The following is an 8229-nucleotide window of genomic DNA, read 5'->3' on the forward strand; positions in this document are numbered from 1 at the left end:
TTTACATTAAAGCATATTCATGTGTTAGAGTGGTCTAGTCAAAGTCTGGACAGTCCACACTAAATCCAACAAAGCAACAGTTTTAATGTCTCTTCAACCAGTCTGACTGAAATTGAGAGTTTTTGGAAAGAAAAATGGGCTCAAGTTTTCAAAGCTGATAGAGACATACCCAGAAAGACTTGCAGAAACTCAAGAACTTGGCATACGCGCATGACACTTTGAAGATTTTTCTTTCTAAATAATAATTTTTTAAAAACTTACATGTTTAAATTCTAACTAAAAGACACCGACGTGGTTCTAACTTGACCAAAATGTGAGAAATTTGAACGGGAGTGAATACTTATGCAAAACACTGCCTGGCTTCAGGATGACACGTTTAATCTGAGGCTCTAATAAACTCCCTCAGATCATAAATATACAAACTCTGATCTGTGAAAACCCACCACGGACAGTTGTTGGGATCTTTTTTCTTTTTTGATGCGCTAAACTTTTAATTTCAAAAAGTAAGTTAGTCTCTGCAGAAATCAAGGGGGGGAAAAAAATCTCCCCATCAAGTGTGAAGTGGTTCTGTGTTGCTTTTAAATGAAGCAAGCTGATTTCAAAGTAAATTTCTAAATAGGAAAATATGCATATCACACGTTCACTTTTCTAAATGCAGCTGCTAGATCCCTGATTTAGTGATTCACTAATGGATTTAAATGCAGGATGTAAAAAATATTATATAAAACACTACAGGAAGATCAAAGGGAGCTTTTAAAAAGCTATAACGTCGGATGCATGTACAGTAAGCAGCTGGAGGCCAGGAAAGTAAAAAATAAAAAATATCAGACATTTAACATCCCTCCGATGATTCCCAAATGTTCAAAACATCTTTGCTGTTTAACATGTTTAGCATTTTAACTTCAAAAATCCCCCGGCGCCTCTCACATCGGCCCCGGGACCTTCAAGCAAGAAAAAAAAAGTAAAAATAAATTGTATTGATCGCAAAAGTGAGAGCACTTGCTGAAGATAAATACAAGAGAAAAAGAAAAGGAGATGAGAGGAAAGAAAATCAGGAGATATACACTGCATAAAACGGAGACGGAAAAAAAAGAGAGAGAGAGAGAGAGACGGAGACAGGCCAAATAAACCAGGGGCGATTTTTAGTATCTGGGGCCCTGTTCTGTAAGAAACACAAGAAGGGAAGGGAGGGAGGAAAAGAGAGGAGAAAAGTGGAGAAGAGCAAAAACATCTTTGGGAGTGTGTACAAAGAGAATGAAAACACACACACACACACACACACACCCGAAGGCCGGGGTCACAGTCTGAACGCTGGAGCGGCGCAGCGCGCCCGGCGGCTACGCAGGAACACCTCGCTCTGCCTTTAATATCGCCTGCCCACCGCACAGATTTCAAAACAGATAGTCCAAAACAAAGTACAAAAAAAGAGAAAAAGAAAAAAAATAAAGGGAAAAAATCAACGCCCCCAAACTCGCTCACACGCCGTTCTCAAACAGCCTCCACCGTGTACATAAACTCCACGGCCCCCATGCAGATGTAGCGCAGCCTTGTTAGGTCGGGCTCAGAGGGTGGGAATGGGTAAATTCAACAACAATTGCAGCCTCTGGGGATCCGCCGCACAAACTCACAGACACGCTAAACTCTCCCTCTCTCTCTCATATCACGCTCGCCCCCGTCTCGATCGCCCCTCTGTACGCGCACGCGGTTAGAGAGCAAGAAGTGAAAGGTAAGCTTTTCTTACAGCTTCATGCATAATTCTGCCTCACGGTGCCAAGTCAGTGTGCTGTGATGTGTGTGTGTTTCTCTTCTTCTTCTTCGTCTTGTTGTTTTTGTTGTTGTGTGTGTTTATTTTTGTGTTTTTAAGGCCACAAGTTACGGCGATGACGAGATGCTCGAGTTGGAGTCCGGGCAACAAGCTTTGCTTTCAATCAGGACATTTATGAGGGGTTGAATCATTTATGTACCCGGCGTCCCGAGCGCACGACAGATCCCTTGGAAACACAAATTATCATGTAGACTCGCAACAAACACTGTGTAATTACATCACGGCCTGTCAAGAGGCATTAAGGAATCTTCTCCCTTATCTCCAAAGTAATGAGACGCTAATGCAGCTATATGACACAGTCGCTGGCATTTTAAAAAAAATAAAATAAAAAACATATAAAAGTCGCCCAGATCCACTGCCACCAAGTAATTACAAAACACCACCGTTTTTACTGCTTTAATTTCTATTAAGGACTATTAGCAACAAATGTCTTTGTAGCAACTTTTTCTGGTTGACCTGTGCCTTACTTTGTGTGTTTCTAAGTGCTTTTCAAACTCTACAATGCCTTGCTAAAGTATTTACTATGTCTGTTTACCTTTATCTTATTGGAGTTTTTTCTGTGATAACAGAACACGAAGGTCATAATTGTGAAGTAGGAGGAAAGGTAAGTAGCTTTCAAAACTTTTTACCCTGTTTTTGCATTCAGATTATTTACTTTGATACAACTAAAAAAAAAATCAGTACATCTAATTACTCTACTACTAATTTACCAATAAAAGGCCTCACAGGCGTGTTAGGCCTTGTACACACTCAGCCGAGTCTTAATAAAAACTAATATCTCTGCCATTTTGTTTTAAAAAAATCAAAATTGTACACATGAGAAAGCTTTCAAATGTTTTCACACACATGAACTCGCACAAATATGACCCTGGGCGTTGTTTTAAACATGCCAAACCCCAAACCTATATCGGCCAATCAGAATGCTTCAAAACAACCACAACTTCCTGTTAGGAATTAAACACGGTGCTGGGAGGTTCATATGTGTAGACAGTTATACAATAGGCATAACTACTTTTAAATATCTTATTAGAATACAACATTAATAAAACACAAGACAATGTTGATTGGGAATTATGTCAAAACAAGTATGTGGATATGCTGGCGCATCATTTGCTGCAGGCCTGTAATGCACAGGGCCCTAAACCTCTGTTTTCTCATGTGCACATGCAAATGCAAATAGAGTTTTCTAAAATATCCACTTTAGTTGGAGTTTTTATAAATAATCATTTGTAGTAATATTAAATTGAGTTTCTGTGTGGGTGAAATGCTGAAACGCATAAATGTTTGTCTTCCAAGATATTCATCTACACTTGCCTAGACGTTTGTGTCTACTGTACACCCAAGATGGCGTTAGGATACGAGCAAAACAGCAGCATCAGGACCGAGAGGAACCTCACAAAGGTCAGAAATGAAGTTTAGGGAAAAGTTATGGCAAACTTTGAGAATCTCCCCATTCAACCCATCGTTAAAAAATATGAAAGAGCCCAAACTTACCTAGACCCTGCTGTCCAACTGAACTGGAACAGGCTCAAGTTTATTCTGGCTGAACTTGAACTAGGACACAAAGAAGAATAGGCAAACATTTCAGTGCTTGGATGTGCAAAGCTTGCAGAGACATGCCTCAAAAGACCTGGAGCTGTAATGGCAATGAAAAGTAGCAATAATGGCTGTTTCCTCACGGGGCCAAACACATGCACACCACACTTCTCATAAAATCCAAATAAAATTGAATACGGGGAAAAGTTGAAAGGGAATGCATATGTTTGCAAAGCACTCCAAGTTGCTTTTAAAATGCAAAGCTAAACAGGTAGAAATGGGATGGTGTTCTTGCATAGGTTAGCACTATGGCTGATCCATCAGGCGTCTATTCACAGAGATCTCTTTAGGAGCAGACTGCTCAGGGCTGTTTGCCTTCGCCTTGTAAACGTGAGAGAAATTGGGAGGGCCTCAGGCCTTAATGGCACTGACCCTCCCCACCAACCTACCCCTGGCCTGCTATCCTTAAATCTGCAGGGAATAAAGAGTGCTGTTAAACCAAACTGGAAGACAAATGGTTTTGTTCAATGGGAAGCCGCCTCCATAAATCCCCACTTAATGCGGCGGAGGAAGGATGAAGCAGAAACAGGTGAATTCGCTGCATTGAGGGAAGCCATTCATTACTTCTCTGGAGAAGTGGAGAGCAGGAGAAAAGGCCAGGATGATGAACAGATGGATGTACGAGAGGAGAGAGGAGAGGATGGGGAGGACAGGTGCTGTTATTCCAAAATGCAGGCCGCCAGTGGCCGATGGTGTTCAAGCACGGAAATCTGATGAAATTTTGTACGTTATTGGATGGATGAAGATGTGTGTCTTAACTTATACAACCTCATGAGTAAGACAACGTATTAGGGTGATTGTAGATAGAAACAAAAGGACTAAATTTCCACCAAAAAAACTGAAATCTTCTAGAAAAAACATGGAACTTTGAGTTAGAAAAGTCCAGTTTTCAACCTTTGAAACTCAAAAATGTCCAAGTTTTTTTCTTGAAAATTTCTGAGATTAGTCTCAATTTGTTGGTTATCTCCAACAAATTTTCAACTTCTCAAACTCAGAAATTTTCTTTATTTCTATAAAAATTCTGAGATCAATCTCAAAATTTTAGTTTTCTCTAACAAATTTTAAACTTTTCAAAATTAGCAATGTCCCTGTTTTTTCTAGAAAATTTCTCCGAATTTTTTTGGTAGAAATTTACCCTTTTTATGTGTGCTATTGTGGAGAATTTGACACATCTAAAGTAAAACAAATAATGCACAAACTCAGCTGCTATCTTCATCTCTTGATAGTAAGAGATATTTTGTCCTAACTGGTTTCCACAGAACACTATCATGCTACAGAAGCAATGATTAATTCTTGTCATGTTATTCCATAACCTTTCCATTTTATCTACAGAGTGTGCAAATGTGAACATTCTGAGCGTCAACGTACTGCTGAAATGTTTGTTACCATGTGGGTGTGTCTTCTGTGGCAGCCATCTTGGTGTTCAACTAAAGAGGATGGAAAATTTAATCAGATAAACACTCCATGTTCCTCGTTCTTATTTTTGTGTTTTTCAGTTGCTGCTCAGCAGTTTGACCAAAGCTGACTGACCAGGACTACAGCGAGTCTGTCAAGAAGCGGCTTCGTTATGCACCAGAGCGTGAGGCAGGCATCCCAAGGAACCAAGGAGACCCAAACCAGAGTCAACCAAACCAGAGTCAAGCTTAAATTAACCCAACTCACAGTTTCCTGCCCTGGTTCAGAAAGTATAAGCCTTAACCTCATGGACGCTGTTCTTCCACGGACAATAGACTGTTGTTCACACAGTCATAAACGAGTCAAATATTTTTAAAAACACAATCTAACGTGTTTTCAACGTTTAAGTCACCGACCTCTTTTTGGATAACTTACATGTCAAGCTTCAACATGGATTCAATATTTCTGCCTAACCATGTTTCGATGACTCATATTTTCATATTTTTTTATTAGGACTAGAGGATATAGAAACATAAGCCTGCAGTGGTCAAGAAACAAGCATTTGTTTCGCCCCTGATGATGCTAGCTAACATGCTAGGCTAATGTTAGCATATGTACTCTGTTTTAATAATTGATAATTATTAAAACATGTGCAAACTTACAGATCAAGTTGTTCTACTGAAATTTGACAGTATGGAGACACAAAGTTATTAGAATTGGATACTTAAGCTTAATATTTTTTGTAAATGTTAAAAATAAATAGGATTAGGGTGTAATAGGAAAACAGAATTGTTAAATCAACTCTGTGTTTAATTTGGTATTCAAAAACCTCTGATGAGCTGCTTTTAATTACTGAAAATTGATAGGGTGGAAAATAAATCTAATCAAATTTCTAATCAAACAAAATAGGAAGTACTATTTGTGATGCTCAAGTGCATCACATCCCACTTGAGCATCAAGTGGGATGTGATGCAGGTATCTTAACAGCGAACGAATAAGTTCAGTTTTTTCCGATGCAACCCAAATTTATTTCAGTTTAACATCTGCACAGTTAAAATGATAAAACTACAGCAAACATGAACAGATTGTTATTAAGCATCAACAGCACTCAGTTTGTGAACATCGCCGGCTGGTAAATCAAGTGCATCCATTCAGAGGATAACATGGCATGTAATGTCTCACCTGTCAGAGCTGCAGTCTGCAGCTTATATACCAGCTTGCATCGTCTCCTGATTACATGAGGCAAAAATTTAATGTAAGCCTCGAAACTCCAATCACGAGTCCAAGTCACGTCTGAAGTCTTTATTTTTGAGACTATTGGTCAGTGAGTACAGCGAATCCAAAGTTGTTGGTCTGATTTCAACTTTCTCCTGCTGCATGTCGGTAAGCTCCTGGGCAAGGTGCTGATCTGTGTATCGATGCATGAATGAATGGACTTTAGAGAGTGAGATTGCTAATGTGGCTACAGTGTTGTCAGGATGACTAGAAAAGTGCATTCAGCCAATCTGCCATTTGCTTGAGTACAGCTTAAGTCTGAAACTCAAGAACTCAACCAACTGAGCTATCTTTTGTAGATGTGATCATTTGTTTTAGAGTATAGATGTCTGCGATATTGTATATTTTGGTATTGATCTAATACAAAGTAAAAAAAAAAAGGGTCAGTATCACCAATACCCATACTTTTTATTTAGGTTTGCAATATCATAAAATGTCTGACATTTGGGTATTTTTTCAGTTTTTTCCATTAGAAAACAGAATTTGTAGAAAGTTTATAGGTGTCCACAAAATACTTTAATATATTAACTTAAACTGTAACAATTAAAAAGAAAGTAACGTTCAAAAAATATATTTTTGAGGTAGAACAGCTACAATACAAAAATTTTAAAAAGTTGACGAGGGAATCTTAAGTATTGATCTTATCACACTAGTAAGCTAGTAATCCGATAATGATACTGACTTGGTATCGATATTATCCATATTTTGGACCAATCCGTCCACTACCATTAAAAACCTCAAATGTTGATATAGTCCTTAAATCAACCTAAAACTGCCAAAACATTAATTTTGTTTTTAGCAGATTACACTCCAAATCATAGATTTATGAAGATTACAGTAAAGTTGTTTTATTCCTTTGAAAAGACTATGATATCTCACTGAGAACAAACCAATAAAACCTAAGTCAGTATTCAAAGGACATGGTAATGATCCGCGACAGACACATTTGGCATGCGTAATAACAGCTGTCTATGACAAATTTAAGTTCCTTCACAATTATCAAAGACCTAAGAAGTGATTTGAGCCTGGTAATGTAGCGCATGGACACGTAACTGCGGAACGAAGATGTTCCCTCACAGATGAGGCGCTAAGAGACCGAACAAGAGTCTGTGAAGGGTAAGGTAAGTGAAGGGAAAGCATTTTGCAGGGTAGGATGTTGGACAAACTGTGGTCTGAGCACGAGAAACCGGTGTGAGGAGTGAGCCATGAGTGAGTTATATTTAAACCATTAGGCTGCTTATTCGCTCAGTACAAATGCAAATGAACAGGCATCATCATCATGGCCTCTTCCCTGGAAATCGACTCCCTCTGTAATACCTCGGCAGAAGTGGACCGGTCATGAACCCTCCTCCTCTGCAGTGCCAGCTAGCCCTCAAATGGCCTACATAGACAGCTCGATGCACACACGCACGTTCACCCCCACGCGCGCGCGCGTGCGCACACACACACACACACACACACACGCGGAGTGCCCCTCCTTTCCTAGGCACCCGCCCAAATCAGAGATCAAAGGCTGGATTTGTAAAGCTAATGGCTGCTGTGCTGCAGCCAGGGACAGGGAATGAAGGAAAAGAGGGAATGAGGGAAAAGCAGACAGCAGAGGCAGAGTGACACGGAAGTGCAGAGAGAGGAAAGAAGAAAAAAGAAAAACGGTGTTTTTAACATGCAAAAAGGCTTAACACCATGTCGCGTGTGGACGTGCGCCGCAAATGCCGTGCTATTTAAAACTAAAGGCAAGGCGGAATATAGTGGGAGGTATCTCTAAAACACCTAGACAAAACGCCACACTGAGGCGTTCACACTTTTAACTTTTGCTTGGTGCAGTTTTTACTTTTCGGCAAAGTGACGAGAAACACGTCCACAGATGGTGACTATCTCTCGCTCGTCACTGTGTGGGATTGCGGGATTGATGGTGTTGAAACAGACCTTTCTCTTTGTCTCACACATGGCGCAAGTGCTGCTGCTATTCCCCACGGTGCACTGAGGGGCCATTGAGACAAATGGCACGAGTACAAAAAAACAGGAGTGGAGAAAAAAAAAAAAAAAGAATAAAGAAAGGGAGGAAAGCGGAAAGAAAATGTGTCTTTCCCTTTCAAAAGAGCGAAATCACACGCATTCAGTCTGCCAGTTCGTATTGT

At 39.8% G+C, this 8229-nt stretch overlaps 1 long non-coding RNA gene across 1 annotated transcript; it reads left to right on the forward strand.

Moving 5' to 3' along the window:
• The first annotated feature begins 803 nt into the window (after positions 1–803).
• On the forward strand, positions 804–5477 carry LOC114143987 (uncharacterized). Its single transcript, XR_003595370.1, has 2 exons — positions 804–1726; positions 4918–5477. It is a non-coding gene; the product is annotated as an uncharacterized LOC114143987 (long non-coding RNA).
• The last annotated feature ends 2752 nt before the right edge of the window (positions 5478–8229 follow it).

This window comes from Xiphophorus couchianus, chromosome 5, assembly GCF_001444195.1.
Source record: "Xiphophorus couchianus chromosome 5, X_couchianus-1.0, whole genome shotgun sequence".
NCBI classification, from domain to species: domain Eukaryota; kingdom Metazoa; phylum Chordata; class Actinopteri; order Cyprinodontiformes; family Poeciliidae; genus Xiphophorus; species Xiphophorus couchianus.